Below are 24,314 nucleotides of genomic sequence, written 5' to 3' on the forward strand. Positions count from 1 at the left end.
GTCTTTGTGATGGAAATGTTTCCCTGGCGTTACTCTCGTACTCCCGCCGTTTCCCGGCCACGTCTCGCGGTAGCCCCCGTAAATTTTCACCATCTACGACGAAGATAAACGCGCGCGCCGCGGGAGAGAGCACAGGTGCTCGCTAAAAATCGAGCGACGCCTTCCGCCGTCACGGAAGATTTAATCGACTCGATCGCGGCAATCTGTTTCCACTTCGTAAATAATTGCCGGCGGATATAGCTCCCCCAAGGCAAAGACTATCGAGGCAGCGGACCAGGCGAGTCGGACCCAACTGCTACCCGGAAATTGAAAATTAAAACTGGACGAAGAACAGTTATCGAGAAAATACCTTACTATCGCTGTATCTCCGTGACAGCGTCAGACGCAATTTCATTTTAGGAAAGATGAATTTTCCGGACGAAACATGCACGTGTTGGTAGACAATACGAATCGATAACTTTTTATATTCGAAAATGTTACGAAGATAGTCGAACCAGTATTCGCACGGCAGAAATTTTAAGGAAGAACAGAAAAAGATTCGATATTTAGTATGCATCTAATTTGCATCAATTATTATTATACAAGCTTCTGTGAAGTTTCTTTCATAATTTTTAGCACGCCTTATACTATATTGTATACTACTAAATATACATTTTTCATCGAATATTTTCCTTTAAAAAAAGTCACTGCAAAAAAATTGGTTGCGCGAATATTTTTCTAATCTACTGTATTACATCGGATAGGGGATGAAATGCCCTTTAAAATGAGCGTTCGAACAAGTCGATAGCGTAATTAGTTCCGAAGATATGAGGATTTTAGTTTCGCGTCGATGCGGTGGCTAGTACCGGAGATACAAGGGTCCGAGCGTTTGTTTACGTTTCATTCGGATGAATGAACTCGCGCGCGCGACAATAGTAAACAGCGCGTAGTAAATTCTTGGAAATACTACGACTTCCTGGTCGCGTGACTGTCTCGGCTCACGCGCGACAAGGAGGTCCGACGCAACGCGTCAGACGGAGACAGCGATAGTCGAATTAAGAAAAATGCCCTTTTACATAAATTGCGATATCTCGAAAACGGGAAGTCGGATCGACAAAAACCAAAAACCATTTTAAAGGGGAAGCTTCACCGCTGCCAACAGTGGTTCAATAATTAATAAAACACTAGTAGTTTTAAAACTACACGCGTCCAAAGTTTTAGTATTTTTAATGCGCCTTAATAGCCTTTTCTAAGGCAGAGAGCGAAATTTTAAAAATTGCCTTTTACATACATTACGATATCTCGAAAACTGGAAGTCGGATCGACAAAAACCAAAAACCATTTCAAAGAGGAAGGTTTACCGCTTCCAACGATGGCTCATTTATAAATAAAACATTAGTAGTTTCGAAACTGCACGCGTCTAAAGTTTTATGATTTTTAATACGCGTTAATAGGCTATTGTACGTAGAAAAAAATTACCTTTTACATAAATTACGATATCTCGAAAACGAAAAGTCGGATCACCAAAAACCAAAAACCACTTTAAAGGAGAAGCTTTGCCGCTTCCAACAATGTCTCAATTATGGATAAAAGATGAGTATCTTCGAAATTGCACGCGCCCATTTTCATTACGCGTTGCTGGACTGTTTATTAAAATTTTACAACCACCGACGGTACCGACAATGAAATTTCGTTTGATTTGATAGTCCATTAGGCTCCATTTGACAAGACTAATGCGATTTCAATGAGCTATAGTCAACTGAGAAATAATCGACTTCGTAAACGAGGACTGGGAACAAATTATAGGAAATCGAATAGTGGTTTTGTATTCCAACTTTTCGAAGTTACAAGAAACAAATAAGCGTTGCCTCATCGTCAATGTAGGTGGAGTACATCTGCTATTTGTAAATAGATAAACTAGAGAATTACAAGACGCTTTTTCGAAGATTAATTTATTTCCATCGACGACACAATCTAACGCCATCCGATGGGAGAACGTTTTATCGTCGAATATAGGTCGATTTGGGAGATACATTCGTTACGAAACCGCGGAACCGATAACGCATCGGGGCAGCGTTTACAACTTGAATCGTAATTCCGGGCAGATTCGTGGACGTTCCACTTTCATTTCACTTCGTAACGCTCGTAGTACTGCTTACTATCTCTTCGTATGTAGACTATTTCGAAATTACAAGGTACTTTAACGCCTAGCTGCTAAGAGGACAGCGCGCAGTTTCAAACAACTCGCTGCAAATGGTGCAACTGATAACAACCGCAGAGACAGTTCGTAACTTTGATCGTATTTCATGGCAGCCTAGTGGACTTACCGATGTCGTTTCGTTTCGCAACGCTCGCGATGCGAAATATACAGAGTATAACATGTGGGGAACCAATTCAGCGCTCGATAAAATGCACAAAAGCAACGAAACAATTCGTTTTGATCCTCCTTGAAAGTTATAACCATGCATTATACTTTGACAATCATGAATCGACGATCGAGTTAACGCAATTAGTTTTGACGAATTGTTTTGATAACGTTATAGCAATTCTTTCGTTTATAAATTGCATGAATCAATAAGAAATGTAATTCAAAGAAATAGTAATTGAAATGATAAAGTTTTATATTTCTCTAAACGATGTTGGAAACAATAACAAACCCATCGTATCAAAAATAGGCCAATTTGTATCATTGTCCTTTGTTTTCCTATTAATCCCAATAATCGACGTTTTACTATACTTGAAGCGACGAGAGACGATCAAAGACTAATGCTCCAACAGATAAATCACCAATAGAAACGTCTCTGAAAGTTTTACAACTCGAAGAACCCGAAATAAACGGGACACTTAATGGTCCTGAAGTCAGAAAGAAATTGGGATACTGGGAAATAAAGGAAGTGCTTAGTCTGGGGACAATAATAAATCCATTTCCTCGACTATAATACTCTACGTAGTCATTAATACCGTTTATAGTTCAAAGGACATTTCGGTTTTACGAGTTTACCGGAGAAGAGTATTCGATCGACCGGCGCATCTACATGAATTGTCGAATATTTGTTAAACTGTCCCGACCACAATTTTAGAGAGTCGGTCAATTGTGAAGCACAATGGGAAGAGGAAACAACACAGAACGTGGAAGCAATTTTTATTAAATATTTGACACTCGATCCCGAAGGTCAAAACTTACAAAACAAGAATACTTTTTTTTATTGCAAAAGTTACTTTACGAATGAAATAGAAAATAATTTAAAGGAACAATTCTTTACGATTAAAATAAAACAAACTCGTCCTTAATGTTTTCTAAATTATTCTAAAAATCACTTGTTGGCACATGAACGACTAACACGTCTAACACTTCTTTGTTTCGAGAAATGGAGGGTGAATAAAGATTTTTTGTCCATTTATAACATGATTTGAAGATACAAAACTGTTTTGTTTTCGTATATAGATGAGTCAGATACAGACAACTATTTTAGTAGTTATAAATTATATAGAGAATAGCGTACTGACATTTATATTCGTCCCTATACTTTGTGAATCTCTACATTTAACGCAGCTTTGTTAAATTAATTTTTAATTTTATTAATGTCAGTTAGAAGTGTGCGGGATTCCCATAAATGTCTGGGATTCCAGAGAATGTCCAGGATTCGAAGTAAGTGTTATTATTAGATAGAATTATGCACCAACGTTAGGATTGTGCAAATGTTTTCTCGGGGAGTGTGCGTTTCCAAAAATTCGAGGTCGACTGGCAAAACAACGAAGCAAAAGAATTTTTTCCCGCAGTCCGATGCATCGTTGCGGCAACGTGTGCACGCGTGCGTTACTGGTAATACGGGACGGTATACAAAGTGGCCTCTCATGGTACTTACGGCCGTCCTCCACCGGGCTGGCCCATCCCCGTTGCTACAGCTGTGTCAAACATTATGCAGGCAAGCAATAGCCACTTGAAATGCAAATGCTTGCAGCGGGAGCAATTAAGGCTCTTGTAAAGTGAAAGAGGGACGAACGCGTTCCCTTGTTGGGCGGATACCAATGTTGCCTGAAAATATTGCTTTCCGTTTAATCCCAGAAAGACTGAGCCACGATTCGTTACATTCAAGAGTAAGAGGATGAACTGGACGATATATCTCGGAGGTATTCGATACTTTTAATCGAAATACAATCATTCACTCTCTAGTAATCTGTCGAAAAATTCTAGTGGAAACGTGCTTTATTTTCTTTATTGCATAAACCTCTATATTATTACAAATGGACAAAATTCTTCGAAGCACCAATCTTTTGTTAGCCCTCATTCTATACCAGAATTTACTATTTGCTATTAGTGAATTTATTTGATAAAATTATTTCCAGTTTCCGTAAAACATAAAGCAATTCACTCAGAATTGTTCTTAAACATTTCTCTTTGTAATGAATTCGAATTAATTTTTAATTCGCTTAAAATAACTTTCTAACAAGAAATCTCGTGAAATTAAAGTTCGTGATATTTCAAGAAACTTGCCAGCAATGTGAAAAGACGTTGGCTGTATATAACTCGCGTTGAGATTCGCACAACTTTATTCGCGGGTTAAGGAAGCCCCGGAGACCTTTTTCACGAATTTCACCCAACCTTTGACACATTTAACAAGGCGAGATCCAATATAACTCCATTCTTCGCGGCTTACATCGCCCTTTCATAGATCACATGACTGATATTCGAAGCTCGTTACACGAGGCGAGAATTTCTGTTCGAGTCGTAGCCTGAAAATCGTAGCATCGGCCGTAATGAAAACGTTAACACAGATTGAACGCGACCATCCACGTCGCAGTGGTTGACGGTGCTGGTGCTGTAGCGACGGGGGAGACCTTTTTTGTAATTTTTCTTGTTACATGTCACGCAGATAGACTATTGTTTCGACGAACACGCTGGAATGAATCGTCGCCGACGAATGACATTTACAACCGGCTGCATCTGCGGGCAGAAATACGCGAGCACAAAAGATAGTTCCTTTCGGACACTTTTTCGCGAATTGGTTGAAAATGTTTACAAAGAAGGTCGTGACAAACGTTTACCGATATTTCCAAAAAATAGAAACTCTCTTTACAGAAATAATTGCGATACGCGTGAATCAAAACGTTTTTTTCGAAGAATATTTCTCTTTTGAGGTATCAATTGTTCCTTTTGTAAAAACAATCGCAACACGCTCGCATTCAAGCACGTTTAGTCGTACAATATTTTACGTCTTTGTGGAAGAGACACAACATCAATCATATAACCCCTTAACGTGAACTTTTATGAAATGAAATTCTAAAAAAGAAATCAGTCTCTTTCGCCCGTAGGAAGTATTATTAGAATATATTTTTATCGTGTCGCGGACCGTATTTTGATCATTTATGTAAAGTTCGTTCAAATTAATGAAAATAATTTATAACGAAGATCGATTCATTTTGTTAAAAAATCAGAAATAGGTTGTGGTACTTATTTAAATATCATGTGATATTAAATCCCGTATTACTTTGTCGTGTTATTTTTGTATGTGTATGATCATTATTAATCACGAAATTATTACTATTCGTCATTATGAGAGACGAAATAAAATAAACAACATGAGTTATGGAAAAGAAAAATCATTCTGCTGGCAAACAAGAACACAGTCATTATTTTCCCTAAACAATAATTACCTTAAAATGAATTTCATAGTAGAATTACGAAATTATGACGCAGCAATGATCATTCGTTTAAATACTATCGCGATTGCATTCGTGTAAATTAATTTCAATATTTAGCACCAAACATGTGCATCGAAATGTATTTTCTGTCGCATTTGCTGTTGATTTCAATCAATCAGGAGTAATTATGTTTTTTGGATACATTGAAACTACGTGTGAAGTTCATCCTGTATTTTCATACTGCAGAACAAAGAGAACAGCGTGTCTTTGCGTCTCAAAATTATGTCGAAACAGCAAATCTAGACAAAAATTTTATTATTTCTAGGTGATTTCTTTTGCTCTCCAAAATTAAAATTACAAACAAGTGACAAGCTGCTCGAAAGAAATTCCACGAAATAATGTCTCTCCTACCTTTAGATACCCGATTAAATAAAATTTATTTTAAAGCGGGACTTGCTGAATTTACTGTGTTCGGCTGAAAATGTTGGTCCCAAATTCTATCGACTGTTGCCCTTCGATTTGTCCCGTTACGCAGCGAGAACAAATGAAAGGGGTAAAATACTTTTCGCCGAAACTCTGTCGCGATCAATCGCTCCCCATCGTTCTACGGGGACGCGAGCAAGTATCGCCACAACAGCTTTCGAAAAATTTATTCCGCGCCGTTTGCTGGAAAGGGTTTTATGTATGGCGAGCTTTCACGAGCCATTTCCCGGAGGGGGTTGAACGAAATAACTGCGCATATCCCGCAGGCGAAGGCCTCTAACATCGTTTTAACGACGCGTCGGCGTCGAGAGAGCGACGCTGATGAACGATGGAAACGGAAAACAAGATTTTTGTTCGAGCAACCAGCGACGAAAAATAACGCAGTTGAGCATATCGGCCACTCGTCCTCGCGGTTTCGCGGTTTCGACCGATTTCCATACTCCATTTGAGTTGCAATTATTTGAATAATGCACACCGTTCGTATAAATCCGCGGCGACTGCCGATGATTGCGTTAAAAACACGGTATCGGTCAGATTGGGACAATTAATGTAAAATTTATTGACAGAATTGACCAGCCCCGAATCGGCTTTGTACCGAACGAAATACGTGTGCTCTCCATATTTGACGTTATTCATATTGTTAATTTAACGCATCTGCGAATCACGGGTTAATCAACATTCTCGATTCCACCAATTATTCAAAATCGCGGGGATACATTGCACGGAACAGTGGCTCTCACATTTTTAATCGTCGCGATGCAATAATAATTATTTTGCCTGAAACTTAGTTTGTTTTTCTTGCAAACAGAGCTTCGTACTGCAAATTTTTACTCTATTTATGCCCGTTGCAAAGTCACGAACCATCGACTCATACAATGTTATAATAATTATTTGTTTCGACAGTCCAAAGTTATTTTCCTTGCAAATAGAGCCTCGTACCACGAATTTCTACTCTACTTATGCCCATTACAACCGAATCACGCATCGACAAACTCCTTGCAACGGAGACGAAGTTCTGACAAACCGCTCGACTGAAGAAACAAACGGATACGAATCAGAAAAATTAAATGGAATCTGTAAACTCGAACGGAAGGAAGTCTCGAGCAGACAGACACTCTTATCGACCTGTTGTCGTCAAACAGTCGCACGCAGACGTCGGGGAACGAAAAATTTGATTTCCAGATCCAAGTCGCGGAAAAGATTGACGTCTCGTGCCGCGCGGAAGACGCGGCGTGACTTCTAATTCTAAACGGAACCGTGGTATTTTCAATTTCATCGAAAAGCAACGGGAAGATTCCGCAATACAAATCTACGGAGGTAGCTTTTGATCTCTCGCGTATCGTCGAGGGGTCGATTGAACGCGGAATCTCCAATGTTTGCCAAGGCCAACGAAGCGTATTTATTCGATCTTCACGCAACCGATCATCCGTCTTCCGTGGATATCGATTTCTCGCCAATCAGGGCTTAAGCACGCCACCGAGGAAACGGACAAAGACGGACCGACGGTGAAACCGAAAATAAGAGAGAAACGGGACTGGATCTCGCTGGCCAGATCAGAATTCAGCGGCTCGTGTAATGCCGACGGAATCAGAACGTACTCGCTTGGAAAAAATCCACCTACTCTTTACCCGTTCTGCAAACTGTCCGTATCCCCGGCTAACGTAGTTCGTCTTATTTCGTCGAGTAATTTCACCTCTTTGAGACTCGCGTTTCCTTTTCGGGGATTGAAAGCCGCTCGTAAAACGGATACCCGAGTCACTTGACAACAAAGACCCGGGAAAGGTTAATTTGAAGCAACAACGACTCGGGGGGTGGTTTTTTACGATCCCCCGCTCCACGCGTTTCTATTTCGTCCGGTGTATTCTAAGGCTAGGACGAGACTGTGCTTTTATTAAGCATATATATACAGATACACAGTCGACGTCCAAACGTGATGATTAAGACATTTTCTACTGACCTATACATCGCGATTACGAAGAATTTCGGTTTGTAAGGCTCGATATATTCTGGCAGGTTCCACGTGAAACTCATTCAGTAGGAAAATAAATTGTTCCAGTTTTTAATTTGACACTGTCGTATATTGGGTTTGTACGGAAAATTCGTAGTGAAAGGATAATATTCAAACTCAGTACATGAACAGGGTGGTCAGGCAATTTGTGCGTCTTTAGAATTTTGCGTATGTCTATATTTTATATATATAAAAATATAGAAGAATATCAAATTCTGACGTTGGGAATTCAACCTTATTACAAATTTTTTAAACTTTGTAATCCCCTCCTCGAAGAATTTTTTTCCATTAAAAATATTTTATGATCCATTGGATGATCCACTAAATGTATTTGTTTACCTCTCGTATACGATTGTACATGGAAAGGTACAAAAGTTAAAAAACGAGGTTAAGCTATCGAGGTTAGCTATTATACTTTATGTATGCATTCTTCATACGCTATGCTTGTACAAATACATTCTGCGCAAAACTTTTGTATATTTTTTCATAGAATTGTGCTAGATCGTTTGACGGGAACCTGCAAAAGGTTTGAAACGTTGCTTCTCGATTTTCATTTATAAATTGAGGCGCAATAAAAAGGATGTCCTGAAAAGCACTGGTACGACAAATTAAACAAAATTATTCAAACGTGTAAATGCTCGCAACACGAAAACGAAGTCGCGCGACAAATTGCACATTTTTAATTATTTTTGTGCTCTGAAGTTTTCTCTTAGCCACCTGGTTCGGTGTGTTCTGCGTAATAAATAATATTATTTTACCATAACCGATCGGACCGTGGACGAAAACAAAGAAAGTTACAGGAGAATTATGTGCAACGGCGTCTCATCTGTTGCACGCGAAGGATTAATTTCAGGCGCCAACGAGGAGATCTTGTTTGCAATTTCTTGCCCCGCGGGTATTAGTTCGACGAAATCTCCGCGTCTGAAATTTCGCTCCGGCTCGATTCGCGTGCATATACAGATATATATGTGTGACACGCGAGCCCTGTGACCCTGGGGAACCTGAATTTCCGCCGGTCTCTTGCCTAGAAGGCAACGTCAGAGCGGCCAAGATGATCAATGGCGGGAAAGCTAACCGTTCATGATTAATTTGACAGACCCAGCTGCTATTAATTTTGCTCGAATTTTTTTTCAATCTCATGCGAATTGCCGTGATCACCATCATGTACAACCGAGAAATATTTATAGCGCTAACGTATTCTCGATCATACGGAAAATAAAATTCATACCTGAAGCACAACCGACTATTCTGCGCGAAAAATAAATCGTAATTGTATAATAAAATTTTAACGAAACTCGAAACTATGTTCTGATCGTGCATTTTTTATTTTCTTTCTGCAAACTACACAGCTAAGTAAACAGTTCTGTGTTCTTTTTAGAAAGGAAATGTTTTCTTATAATTAAGTATAACTTGTCGTTAACAAATCATTTTGCGCGTGCTTAATTGTCCTCTGTAGTTTAAACCTCAACTAACAGCCATTTAATTTCCCACAGAGACAGTATTAAACAGTTTTCATTAAAAAAAAAACAATCGAAGAAGGCAAGTCACTGCGTAAAATTCTAAAATTTTCCGTGCAAACGATTCTCCAATGTAGCACGAAGAACCAGATAGCCGAGGGTGGAAAGTTTGAAATTTGAAGTATCAAAATTTAATAAACATCCTCGTCCCCCTGAAAGGAGGGTGCTCGTCGGTCAACCTTTCGAGGTTTACTTCGTGGAACTTTCAGAATTAATCCGAGTTAACTCGGAAACGAGTCTGTTTCTGCTTAGGCGAACTTGAAATGCCTCTGCCACCCTCCTATCTGACCCTGAGGCTTTCTAGGATTTCCAGGACAACCGCTCTGTCGCGTCTGCTCTCTCATCCCCGGGTTCGTCTTGTTTTCTCTACCTCATCTGACTAGACGGTTACGTCCCTCTAGAAGTTACGGTAGCCCAGACCTCGTTGAAACTTTCTGAGAAATCGGTGAGCCGAAATTAATTAGCGGCAGAGACAATGATCACTGCCAACTCCCAGGCGCTTTCACTGGCAGCCGACGATCAAAGTTTATCCAAAAGTTTCCAATGTTCCCAAACTCTTTGTGCACGAAAAAAATTTTAAGAGAAACCGATCTCCCACTCCTCCCCTATTCGTGGCGTTATTAATTGTATCGAAATAAATAAAATAAGTGAATGTAATTTCGACGCTTGCCCGGCCGTCGAGACTTTCAGCTTATTTCGTTAATATGGTTGGTAACAGTTTACAGAAATTATTTTTACAACAATGTAAAATGGTATTCTTAGTTTGGTAAAAATAAACTGTTGTTTCTATAAAAAAAAATATGTGAAAGGTTACTTGAGCACGATGCAAAGTCAAATAGTAAAGAAAGCAAAAATTGATATTGAACGCCGATAAAAAGATGGGATTGAAACTGTAGCAGTTTCCTGATATTCTTGAACAATATGTCTTCGGATATCCGAATTGCTTTCACGAAGTTTTACCATAAATATCCCCTGGACAAATATACTGTTATTAATTATCGAACTTTCTTTCGCCCGAAACTGTATCCAAGAATTTCTTCGTATCCTTAAACTCGTGCAAGTTGGACTATTTTCACTCGTATCTTGAAACTTTGGCCAGCTCGCCGTTCCATAGTTTTCACAAAGTTTTGAATAATATAAGGCAATTTAACATCGCTGCTGAACTTTCTCTATTAAGTCTGTAGGACGCAACATCTTACTCAATTTGGATAGACATGTAGAGCTTGAAAATAATCGAATAAACTAGTATCGATTTTCTTTCAATCTCGTGTTTTCTCAAAGTCACTTACAGTGGCTCGCAATTACAACGACCTGGATACTGATTTTAGAATTCCGATATGCAACAAGTATTTTTATATTTGTTCGATTCGAATTCCATTATAAAATGTATATTTCGAATTTTTATATTTATATTATTCAGATTTTTACGATTACTATACCCCTGTAAGTTTAATAAACGTTGAAATCGGATTCTAATTTTGTACCCATCCTTGCGTACATGGGTAGTTCGCAAGGTCACTCGACTAAAAAAAGGAGTTCGCACGTACGAAAAGGTTGATCAGCGTTGATATACAGAGCGGTGCAAGAACTTTGATCACGTTAATTATCTCCGTTATTTTTAGAGATACAAAGAAACTCTAGAATTCTACGGTATCACGAGGGCCAACAACGTGACGATAATAACTTGAAAGTTCTTAAAAGAAAAAAAAAAAATCAACAGGAAGTTAACGGTTGCTTGAACTCGGATCGAAACAAAGTGGGGCCAATCATGAGTCTCCAGGCCGTTCCAAGCGAAAGAAACGCTTACCTTGACCCAGAAATTGTGTTTAAGTTTCTTCGGTTATTCAATCACTCTCCCCCGTCAGTCCTAGCGCTCCTCGCTTCCCTTGTGTTTTTACCCTGAATCGTGTTGTTTCACGCAGCCACTTCCTGCAAAACACCGGAACAACTTCGATCAATCTCCGCGGGGCGCAAACGAGAATTCGTGTTTTAAGATTAAGTGAAAATTGGCTGTAGGATGGGAGACGATGTACTGCCAATAGCTTGTTAAACGCTGCCTTATTCTCAAGATCCTCCCCCCTCCCCTACTTTAATCATTTCTTTCGTCGCTCACTTGCGAATTAATTAATCGCTAGTTAGAGACAGCACCGGCTATCAAAGTTTGTTCTCATAGAAAACAATTTTCTTTTCATAATATTAGAGCTCTTTGTTCAATGATCTGTTTACAGTCGAGTACGTGCGGGAAAGAAAGGTTGACCGTAGCCCTCTGCTGGCGAGTGTGGGAACTGTTGCCACCATACTGCTACCCCAAACATCTGGTCTCGAAGACCGCTTTACTTTACTCTGCTTTTAATATTTTTCCACAATATACAAACTTCAAAATTGTAGTATCACAACTATAGACCTTCTGCCTTTCTTCTACATATAATATCGAATCTCATAACCGACAGTCAGGTAGTTACACCGGAAGATGCTATTTACACTGCACAGTAGAAGCTACGAAATTCCAATGACCGCGAGTATTTAAAGGAACAGGGGCTGTTTAGTCCCAGACCATCCACGATTTTTATTAGAATCTCCGCGAGAAACGCTGGTCGTTTCGTTGCAGGAAGACGGAACGTGTCTCTCGAACACGTCAACGACGACAAAGTGGATATTCAGGAAGCTTGACGCTTATCGGTGGATGATCTTGAAGGGAGTGGCTGTAAAAGTAAACTGTAAAGGAGAGTCTGCATTCCTTTCTCCGTTTCTTTCATTTGCATACTTCTGCCCGTGTCGTTTCTCACGGTTCCCTTTTTCCCCCCACTGTCCCGTAGAGGCCCTTAACAGTCTCATTCTGGCCGTGTCATCCTATCGCGCGACATCGGGCCGAGTGTATACGTGGCCCCCGGCGACGGCGTGTAATACTTCTTCCACTTTTCCTTTTCCTCTTTCGTTCTTCTATTTTCTTTTTTTTTGGCAAGTGGAAATGAGATTTCCAGGGGCAATTTGAAGCGAGTTTGCCTGTAAAAGGGTCGAGATGGAGGTCTCGGAACGAAGACGAAGCAACGGGCGACGAGGTCGAGGACTGACGAGCGCGAATGGAACACGAGCCAGCGAATGGAAATAGGAACGACGGCGAAGAAGACGAACGGGAAAAGTGCTGGCGCGGAATGAGCTGCTTTATTATGACTTTTCAGGAGTTTACCTTGCGGTGAGGAACGGTGGACCGATCGAAGGGAACTCGGAGGAAGATGCTAGAGGCGCGAACAAAGACAAACCTTTCCTATCAGAGATTTTCATCTGTTTTTGTTATTAAGGAAATATACTCTTGCAAAAGTATTTTTATGCGGTAACAATTTGACGGAGGAAGCTTCGACAAGATGAATTACCTCGAGATTACAATAAATATGGACCAAAAGATACCTAATAAAATATAATGTTTACAGTTGGATTTCGACGCATATATCAACTCGATGTCTGGGAGCATTGCGTGCCCTCCGAATAAGCCCTTTTAGCCTATTCAATTACACTCGTAACTAACGTAAATTTCCCGAGGTTTGCGAGATTACAGAGTTCGCTCGAAACGTTTTCCAGATACCGGATTAAGAAGAGAAATGTGGGTGGATTTACCTTAAGATGTACAACGTTAACTTCCTCTTCCTAAGTTTCCGCTGACTTCAAACACATTTCCGTAGCCATAATGCGGCTTAAATCGTTGTAATATCCCCGGAGAATAATATACTCGCGCATCAGAAACCGGGAGTTCTTCGTGAACCGGCCTTTAACAGGGATGAAAATAAAAACCGAACAATTCCACTACGCTTCCGTCGTTGTGGAGTAAATTATTCTTCGTTTCTTTTCTTTAATAAAGGAGTCTTTGCGATTTTCAGGCAAGGGGAACGACCGGCTTCTGGCGTCGGCGGAAAACTTTCGCGTCTCGCATAAATTCGCTGGGAACGAAGAGGCAACCGGAGAGAAGAATCGCAGGAAAGTTCGCCCGTTGAAAATTTCGCATCCGTTACCGTCGAGATACCAGCGCCATTATCGAAGAAGCTTGGCAATTCAGACGACAAAAGAAAAAATCCCAGTCTCACGTTTTCGTTCGTAATCGATAAACGCGTTATATTACTGTCAAGATATGGTATTTCTCGATAATGATTAGGGGGAATCCTTCATAATCAGTAGAAATAATATTCGATCTTTTTTTACAGGACTCATTCGTCGAATAATTTCCATCGTGAATTGGAATCCACATCCCTTATTTGAATATCTTATTATCGAAATAAACATTCGTAGGATTAAATTTTCATTCCCGATTTAAATATAACGTTCTAGTAATTTTTAAATGGCGTTTATAACATTTTCGTTTAATTAAAAATTACAGGGTAAGAAAATTTGTATGGACACCTGTTGGATACACTCCGTATACGCGTTTTATGCAAATCAGTATCAAATTGCGCGTTTCAAGTTATACATATGCATAATCCTTATGCAAATTGTCAATAATGTATATCGATTACATTAATTTCGTTTTTTGGGGCATGTTATTTTCGCGACACGAAACGATTTGTTCAGAGATTTTAAGGTACACACGTTCGCGAGAGTATTTTACTATCTCATATAAAAATTGTTTCTCGATCTTCAAAGTTTGCTTTAATCCAGAATCGCGATCTCTTGTCTCCTGTCGTTTGTCGCCACAGGTGTCTACCTGTGCGTCTCCTCTTTCGAAAAAATTCTATTTACAAGCTCCCAAGCGCCCCGACCGAAACGCAACGTCGAAACCCTGAAATTCGCGAACCCTTTGTTCGAAGAAGGAAGCGAGAATTGCGGGACTGATGAGTTCGTCAGCGGTGTAAAAGGAACTTCTCGCTCTCTGCCCGTTCAACGATAATTCAGAACCAAGGGAAAACTCTGTCGCGTCGATCCCGAATGCGCGTGTATATACTTTCTACTTTCGTGCACGACCACTCCAACGACTTTTCGTACGCGAGAACAAAAGCGGCTTTGATCCGCTCACCCAGCCGACGCGATTCACCGCTGATTTCCATGCAGACGAGGCCTCTCGACCTCGCGGCAAATAGGCGTTGAAAAGTTTCCAAAAAGAATCGACGACGTCTCGCGATTCACGGGCCGCCTCGTCCCTTTGAGACCTCCTTCTCCTTCTATTCACCGTTGGTCGCCGATCTTCCTCCTTTGCCCCGATAATCCACCCGTTACCACCACTTCCACTCGATCCGCTCTTTGAACGCCGCGAAACGTACGGAATCAGAGGTTCTCGAGCTGGCACGGTCAAAGACAGAATCCTCCGTGCTTTATGCTTTGCAACTCGGCTACCCGTTATTGCAAAGGAATAAAATATCGATCACATTGTCATCGATGCCGACAAAATCATCGTTAAATAGTTTAACTAAAGAAATTTTAATCTATGTCATCTACAATTGTCTAAAATTAAAGTGTTGGTCTCGTGAGAAGTTTGTAATTTTCATCTGGCAGTCAACGTGTTAATTAACCTTTCGTTACACCCGATATTAAGAAAAAATTTATTGAATACGTGTGTATTCACGAATTTAAGTAGAAGTAGCTAATAATAGTCAGACGCGCTAAAATGTCTTTCTGGAAAACGAAGTTTCGCACGTAAAAATTAAATCCAATACTGTTTGAATATTTTAACACGAACTGTATTTATAATGATAATAATAGAATTTGACCACAATGCGAAATCCCCAATCCGAATACGATGTGACCTAATTATAAATATATAAAATCGATAATATGAAATAATACAATTATATTAATGTTGTCTGTACTGTGGTATCATTAATGCGTAGACTATGGGGAAAAATGGATATTATTACACTCCCCACGACATTCCTAATGAAATTTAATACATCTATAAATGTTTTATAAATTAAAATAATTATGAAAATGGCACTGAGGGGTGTAAAGTGAAAATCTGTATAGTTGTAAAATACACAGGCATCGATTTTAACTTTTTGCGACTTTGTAACCTTTTGAAACAAAAACTGTTAAATGTCCCAAGTACGCCTCGTTACTGGCTTCAAAAGTTCAAAAAGTTCTACTTGTTGCGTATGTAGGGGTTTTAAATATAGAATTGCATATAATTAGCCGTAACACGAATAACAAATCGGTGACCCAGTTGTCATTTAATAATACATGTCCACCTCAATAACTCACAAGATTCCGAATATAAAGAAAAGGATACGACATATGGCACATTTCTATTCGAGAAACTTATTTACCGCGTCGGTTTCGTATCTGATGTTTCTTTTCGTGATTGAAATATCCCGGTAACAATATATCAAAATCCTAAAAATATTTTCTAAATTGCATTTCTTGGATCTCGAGGAAGAATCGCGATCGCGTCCAATATTTTGTTCATAATCGTAGTTTCCAGGTTGCTTGCTAATCTTTGGCTACTTCGAACTTTCGCCAAACTTCTCGATCTCGATCTCTAGGCCTCGAGATATTCCAATCAATTTCACGAACGCGAAATTGCTGAACGGCGAACTTTCACTGGCCGGAAAGTTTTCATGCGGCCACGTGGCCACAGCGATTCCGGCCAAAGTTTTACAGTAAATTAAACTCCTTCGAGATTAATAATCATCCCTCGAAGGTATCAAGATTGTAATTTCCTATTTAGATACTTCGAAGACTGGATTTATGAAACGGACGATGGAATATTCTTTTTAAATCTTCGATGGAGGATATTTACATATTATTCGATCGATTTGCAAAAAATTCTCCGACGTGTTTCGATTTCGACTAATTCTTTCGCCTTTGCGTTGTTGCAGGTGTGAATAATTGCCTCGAGTTAGATTGTCACTGGTCCCCCAAGGGGACAGGTATTTTGCGTCATGCGCAACGACAGCTCTGTGCATCACAATCATTTATATAACGACATACCGTGCCGTGTCGTGTAAATGATACATTAATATCCTCTGACATACAGTACGTACACTCTCGACGTTACAATACGCCACGGTCGTTCACTCCTCGTGAAAATTAAATCCAGCCATATGCTTAATTATGTTCGATCTCAGTAATTAGAATCCCAATGTGCCCGCCGCGTGCATTTCATCTCTTAATTAATAAACCCTTATACAGCTTAAAAGTCAATACACCGACTGATTGTTTAATACAAACGTGAATTCGAAACACGACGAACATAGAGCATTTTGCGAAATGAATAAATAACTAATTTTTTTATTCTGTTTTCCTTTACTCCTTGCATTTGGTTTCTATTAAAATCTGATATTTGTATTTATATTAATGTGACTGTTTGAGGATCAATTAAACATTGAATTGAACCAAATATAGCGCCAAGAATCTATCGTATTTCAGATTATTCATGATATTTGGTGAGAATCATGTTCGTTACGCGTGAATCTTCGTTTTTCGTAAACGTAAAAAATGGAACAATTCAATTTCGAAGTACAAGCTGGCGCGCTGATTCGTAAATTCATCCATTAAACGTTATAGAGAGCTGTACTGTACGAAATTTGGGGAAAAATGCCTGTTGCGAATTCCAGTTTGTTTGCAGTAACGAATTTTCGGGGAAAAAAAATTACCAATGAATCAACCGTATTGGAAAGGCTACGCAAATCTTCACTTACTTTTTTTTTTTAAATCAAAACTAGTTTAAAAAATAAATATTGTGCTAAATCTAAAATTGGGTTTAATTTAAAATCAAAAGTTAGTTAAGATTTGGATAGTCTTTCCGAGGTGAGGAGGAAATCTTAACCTACTTATGATTTTAAATTGAAACTAGTTTAAAAATCATATATAAATTTAAAATCAGAAATAGGTTAAGAATTGAGTAACTTTTTCGGAGCTCTGACACTTCCTCTGAGATATTACCCATATCTTAACCTACTTTTAGAATTTAAATCGAAGCAAATTTAAAAATTAAATCTAAATTTAATTACAAAATTTTGTTTTGTATCCACACAAACATATTCTAAACCTAACATAACAGTTCAAATATTTTTGATAACAGATATATGACTCCTATCGTGAGGAACTTTATAATTAATTGATATTAATTCATGTTTTTGTAACGTCTTAACTGTATTAGTTTGGTAAAACGCCAAAAGTTGCAAGATAAGAATCGCCACAGTGAACGAAATGTTCGCAGGGTAGTTTCGCGCCAATTCCATTCGCGAGCCACGAGCAAATGAACATTCACGGAAAGGAAGAGCTCTTGGGGCACAATAAAAGCGGCGCCCGATCGTCGAGTAGTAAACCTTCGATGATATTGAATCGAATGGCCGCGGTGAAAGGGACCGGAGCCATAAAACCATCGATAAGCTTGTCGACCTATAGTTCACGACACGATACTGCAACGACAAGCTTTTGTTATGTGCTCACAGGGTTCGTGACTCGTCCAGCGTGACAAGTTTCGAAAGGGTTCGAACCAATCTCGCTATCGGAGATAAAACTCGTAATCACATTAAATGTTTTAATCAAGATCTTTGTGATCTTTCCCTTGCTTGAATTTCTACGTAGAACAGACTCTCTGAGACTTTCAGAAATTAAATTAATTAAATAAATGTAACTCCCTTTCGTTCGATTTAATACATATCTTACACCGTAAAAGTAAAAAGTCAGTGAACGTATACGTTCAGTAGCGAATAGATAGTTTAAAAAGTAATGGTCTTGATGTCAACGTAACGTATAATATTGTTCTAAATTCTTCTTATTAAGAAACGCCTAATAGAAATTATATCTTGGCAAGTAAGTATGGTTTGCGTTATCGAACTCGAGTATAACATCAAGCAAATATACACACAGTTACTGTTCATGCTAAGAGAAAACTAATATTGTCAGAAACTCAAACATTTTCAGAGCATGCAGGAAGGCTTGCTTCATCTCTTGCGATGAACAGTTTCTCCGATAATAGGCTTTCCAGAGACCAGCATCGCGGTTAATCGACATTCTACCACGTCTACAAATCCATAATGTTTGCCCCTTCCGTTCAAATACTCTTATACGTCTCTCGACTTAATCTACTGGAAAGTACAGAAATTGATAACAGTTTCAGTTCGTCGAAATGGTTGCTAATTACGAGTAAAATGAGCATCGATAAGTCGTAGAACAGTGCCAAGATCATTAGGAATCCTACAGAATAACAGGTATATCATCGAATATGTCTCAACAAATGTTGAATCAACGCGTTAAGTTCCCACAATGATCGTTCCCAAGATTTATAAAATAAAACTTTACAGACTTTAATAATAACATTGTTATGAGAATAATGTACGATTATGCATACTAGGCCAATAATGAACGCATTTGAAAGTACGAATATACCTATAGGGTGTGCTTCGTCGTAGCTTTAGTTGGTTTCATTTTCTCCTTTGCATTTCAAATGCACTTAATTCAACTCCGGGAATTCATAATTACGGACAAACACGACAGTTAGCGTAACTACAAAATTAAAGATAAAAACGGGAACACTTTCGAGGCAGTGTCTATGATTTGTGTATGGCAATGTCGTGATAAAATAAGATCACGAAGACTACTTCGGGGTCCGAATATCCTGGGATTACGTAATAAACCCGATTTCGTCGTCAGGCTGCTACCATTGAGACTTTAATGAATCGCGGGAATAGTGGTTCCTAGCCCGTTAATCCGGGTGAGGATTCTCACTGACGTTTGCAAGATATGGCGCCTGAGTTCATGATTCTATTTTAAGGTTTCGTTGCTCGAAAATCAATTGCCCGTTCCGGAAGTAATTCGTCTAATTTGTAAACTAAACCCGACAAAAAGTGCTACATTATTAGCTAAATTAATGAAATTATTTTAATTTCTTTAAAACTAATAAATAATCTTTAAATTTGCATTCGTGAAAAGTTTGCTCAACTTGTGAATCGAAATCGATTAATATCGACGAATGTTACGATATATTTAAAATCCTTTCGTGATATTAATAGATACTAAATCGAAAATGAATTCTCGCTTGTTAAAAAATGTGTATACAAGCTGAAAATTACGTTGTCGAACACATTTCCGACATTATAGACAGCTTGTCATTTTCGGTATATTTACATCGAACGAACAACTAGAAATGTAGTAATTCCTTGAATAGAAATAAATTGAAAATGTACAATAGCATTGTTTGCACGAGGTTTCATCTTTGTGACAATCAATTTTGAAAATTGTCGAGCGAATGTTATTTCTGCTTGCGTGGATATTTGAAAACATTGCACATGACATTGGTGTAGTATTGTTTATTTTAACTGATAGTATACTGACGTATACAGACACGGACAAATGTAGAAATACTTTTTATTCTACTTTTAAGTTTTTCTTCACTTTTGTGCAATTGCACTTGTCGTTTTCATTATTCCCTACTATTATATGCTTCAAATTGTCTGTCTTTTTCTCCTCATTTAGTTATACTGTGCCCTTCAGTATAACTCAGAATTTACCCTTACATCTGGCCACACATTATATTTGTGGTAAAGTATTTTTTTCTCAAAAGCGTGTAGGATTTCGGGGGTATGTCTGTTGACCAAAAATTATTGTAAGCGACCCCCACGACTAAAAATAATTTTTTTAGAGCGATTTGAAATTTTTTAATTTTGTTAGAAAATTTGTCCACCCTTGTGGCTGAACACTCTGTATATCGATACAAAGTTTTTCCACAGATTGGTGGCAACCTTATAAAATAAACCGGTTTTCATTCGCTTGGATAGAAAATTTTGCTGGGGTCGCGAGAAACGCCACTGTTTCAATCCAAAGTTAGAATTTTCGTTTCAAATGAAAATAGAAGCTTTCGAGAAATCGTGACGACCGTTACGATGAACACCCTATTTAATCAGTCTCCACCTGCGTACTCTGCGGGAGCTGATAGTCATTTTCGTCGGTCGAAGCTACGGAACGTCCCCGAAGGGAAACGAAATCCTCGTTCACGGGTCCCCGTATAGTTTTTTTCTCCCAACCGCTTTTCTTCACGGTCGTGAAACAACGGGCTAATCGATAAAGATTAATCGGTCGGAAGCCGGAGGGTCAGAGCAAAAGTATCGCGAACGAAGACACAATCGACGTTGCTTTTACCCGCTCGACAAGGAAAAGTTGCCACGACGTTTCGGGAACGATAAAAGCTTCCGGCTGAACGACGAAGGGACAGTTCGCCCGTGTCTTTCAACACTTCCGCCACATATGTCCGACAACTTTGCACTCAGTTTCGCACTTTACCCGACGGTCGTTCCGTTTCACGTGCCTCTTAAACTTCTCCCGCGCCTTAACCGCTATATAACTAACGTGTGTGCTACCGTGTGTGCCACTTCGATCGATTCGCTCGCGGCTCGAGCACCGGAAAAATTGTCCGCGGCGAATTTTATCCGGCTGACTCGCTCCTCTCAACGTTTCAGGCGAACCTATAGCCGCCAGCTAATGCCACGATCGAACGATGAGGTCAACGCCATTCCGAACACATTACGACAACGCACAATGAACACGCCCCAAGCTTCGACTGCCAATTCTCCAACACTTTCTACGTGCAGGGTCACCGTGTATTGTTAGGTTCACGTTATTATTATTGGCATAAAATGTTTCAGATGCAACGATTTTCTTCTTTAGGTCATTAACGTTTCTTTAAACGAAATCATGTATTTTTTATCGCATCGATTGGTGCTCCTCGATATTCTCGACGAGAAAGTATTAACCTATTTATGTTAAACAATCGTTCGTTTAGGAGGTATTTCAATTTCAATTTTCCTAGGGAATCGTGGCTCGCCACCAGAGGGCCCGTTCTACTTGTACCTCTCTCGCAAGTACTCACCCGACCCTGTATATAACGGGATAGATTTGGACAAATTTTGTACTCGTTAGTTACGAATAAAATATGCACAACCCGGAAAGAATTCAACGATAATCCGAGAGACCATTAGTCTACAATAAATCGATATTGTATCAAGTAAAGTACACAAGCCCCAGGTAAAATTCAAGTAACAAACCGCAAGCCCCGAAATGACACCAAAAAAGCCGGATTTTAAAACTTTACAGCGCGGTTTCGTCGCATTACCGGTCGTAAAAAAATCTAAACAAACATCGGCGAGCGTTACGATAACATTTACCCGAGAAATCAAATTCGTTGGGATGAAATCCGCGGACGTGGGCAAATAAAATCGCTGCACCCGTGTGGGGGAGAGACCAGCGGTGCAGCAAGCGTCGTTTAATACGAGAGAAATCGTGCTCGTCCACGACGTCGTTAATAATTCTCTCGTACCTCTGTCTCTCCGCTTCCGTAGCTCGAGGCGTGACAAGCGAAAGCCTGTTCCCCCGGCGATGGCTCACCAATTAATTACGGCGATTAATCATTTTATCTCGTTCTGACCGTCCGGGCTTCTCGAGTATTTTCCCATGCAACGGCCGCGCCGCGATCGAAATAAATGAACCGCTAATTGGTTCCTAATGCGCGCCGGGGCTCCTAGCTCGCCTATTTGTGCTCGATTGCCCGCGATCGACCGTCGTTGCTGCCCTTTTGTTTTATCGTTTTTTTTTTTCGTCTGTTTTTTTTTTTAACCCCTCGACCACCGCGCTCGGACCGTTTAATCGGCGGCATTGTCGATTCCGCCCGGCCACTCGGCAACGAAACGAACGGTCTCGCGCGCTCGATCCCGCTATTTCTCGCCCTATCGATGGCCTTCGCCGAAAATTCGCCCGTCTATTACGTTATTCCCTCGCGAGAATTTCGGTCTCGCAACGACGAATAAACCAATTCGATACGCGGCGAAATTTTTCCAAGTGCGCGGACCGTTTATTGAAACTGCGACGCAAAAACCGTTCGAAACGAACTGGTCGATCTGTTAATGCTGGACCACAGGTGGCTGGACAGATAAATACGAAAATAGCGGATTTCTCGGCTGTGCACCGAAAGTGGATTACTGGGTACGGAACGTTCCGAAATTTGAAAATACGAGACAACGTACCCAGGTGTTTCAGGTAGAAAATTATTGAAAGGAACCATTTTGTTTCGTTGTACTTTCGAGTGGCATCAGTGGTCAGATCAAAGGTGGTTTCATTGGTATTAAATGTTTTTATCGTACAATACGATGTATATGTACCGTGTATAATAATAAATACAGCCGCGGGTTGCTTTTGAGCGCAACCTCGGAGCTAATCCGACGTATTCGTCTAATAAAATTCTTCGATATTGTCGATACTTTTTGGAATATTCGCTGGTACACGTAATACGATAGATATTACTTGCACTTTTTAACGGTCGTCGGGGCGTATTCGTGCGCCAGAGGAACGCTAGAACCGATAAGGATTCGTTTGGAATGTATTACATCCGTTCCATCAATCTCGCGCGCATGTATCGATACGTAGCTTCGAACGAGCTTATTCATAGATCACATTTGCACGGCCGGGGGCGGATCGATTTCTTTGAAATGCGAGCTCGCACAAGAGCTGAAAGGAATCGACTACCAACGAGGCAAAGGGGACGGGGAAAAATTTATTCTCGCTAAATCGACGGTCGTCCGCGCTAAACGAGAGATCGAGTTCTCGGTCGATCAAATTACAAACTGGCTGCCGTAAAGAGGCGGAAATTTTTTATCAAATTTAACGCTGGCTGAGAGAAGAACGAACGAAAATCGACTAGGGGGAGACAAAAAAAAAAATGAGTTACAGAGAACGGGTAACCGTAAAACGATACCACGGCAGCATGCAAAACAAGCATGAAAAATAGAACGCCGAGTTTTCGCGAAATTTTATGGAAACAGTATCCACGCTGGAATGGGATATCTCTGAACTACGATCGTCGAAAGACGCGTAATATTTTCTAACCAAAAGCTATAGGAACAAAGTATTTCTTTGTAAATTATAAATGAAAATAATTGACATCGAGTACTTTGTACCGTGTTGAATGTTTAAAAAATTGATTATTCGTTTCGAATAATATTTTGATATTCTAAAAATTGTAATTCATCAAACTCGATAAAACAAACATTACAATTGTGTATCTATGTATAAAAATTTTCAGTCCACTGATGTAAGAAATCGACTTATATTAAAGTGGAACGATGTTTGCAATACAGTTTCCCATTTCCACTCCTCGTTTTAATTGTCATTGTTAAATTCCAGAGCAAATCTACAATCATGTCAAACCTATAATGTTCTAATATTATATTCATTAATACAATACCTGTTTAATGAATCGCATTTCCATTCTAATTCGGCAACTAAACATTGTTGTCGTTAATAATCGAGCAACTAATTCGGTACACGATACATGTTTCGATAAATCCATGTCGCGCAATGAATTATTTAAATTTACAATTCCCCGAAAAGGGACAGCAACGCGAGATATTTTATTCAAACACAATTTCGTTAATCAAAATATAAGCAATGTACATGGAGCCAGTGTAACGGGTTCAGCTAGAATATTCGCGTGAAACCGTGCCAGCCATTTCCTTTTGCAGCAATACGTCGTATAAAGTTATACGATTGGCGCGATAAAATTGAATTGGCGCGACAAAAACGGATTTCAGTCAACGGACAAAGTAGCTACCATCGTTTCGCGAAAATTTCGTTTGAATTATCGAACGAGGGCACGGTACGAAATTTTAATCCCGCAATAAATTTCGAGTAAATGGAAAGAAAGACCGAGAGAGCTCAGAAATCGATCCCGTCCGCTAGTTCGAAAGTGTGATCACCGAAATGGCTGGTAATAA

At 39.6% G+C, this 24,314-nt stretch overlaps 1 protein-coding gene across 2 annotated transcripts in view; it reads right to left on the reverse strand.

The window, feature by feature from the left end:
* LOC122404580 overlaps nt 1-24,314 on the reverse strand; it is a 164,961-nt gene that overhangs the window by 91,914 nt on the left and 48,733 nt on the right. The window contains exon 2 of one of the 2 annotated variants that reach the window (XM_043408662.1): nt 11,438-11,559. The exons of the other annotated variant lie outside the window; for it this stretch is intronic. The gene's annotated coding sequence lies outside the window, so the exon portion shown is untranslated. The remainder of the gene's footprint in view (nt 1-11,437; nt 11,560-24,314) is intronic. 2 annotated transcript variants of the gene reach the window in all.

This window comes from Colletes gigas, unplaced genomic scaffold, assembly GCF_013123115.1.
Source record: "Colletes gigas isolate AHSC1104 unplaced genomic scaffold, ASM1312311v1 Colletes_gigas_Sc00003, whole genome shotgun sequence".
In the NCBI taxonomy this organism is placed as follows: domain Eukaryota; kingdom Metazoa; phylum Arthropoda; class Insecta; order Hymenoptera; family Colletidae; genus Colletes; species Colletes gigas.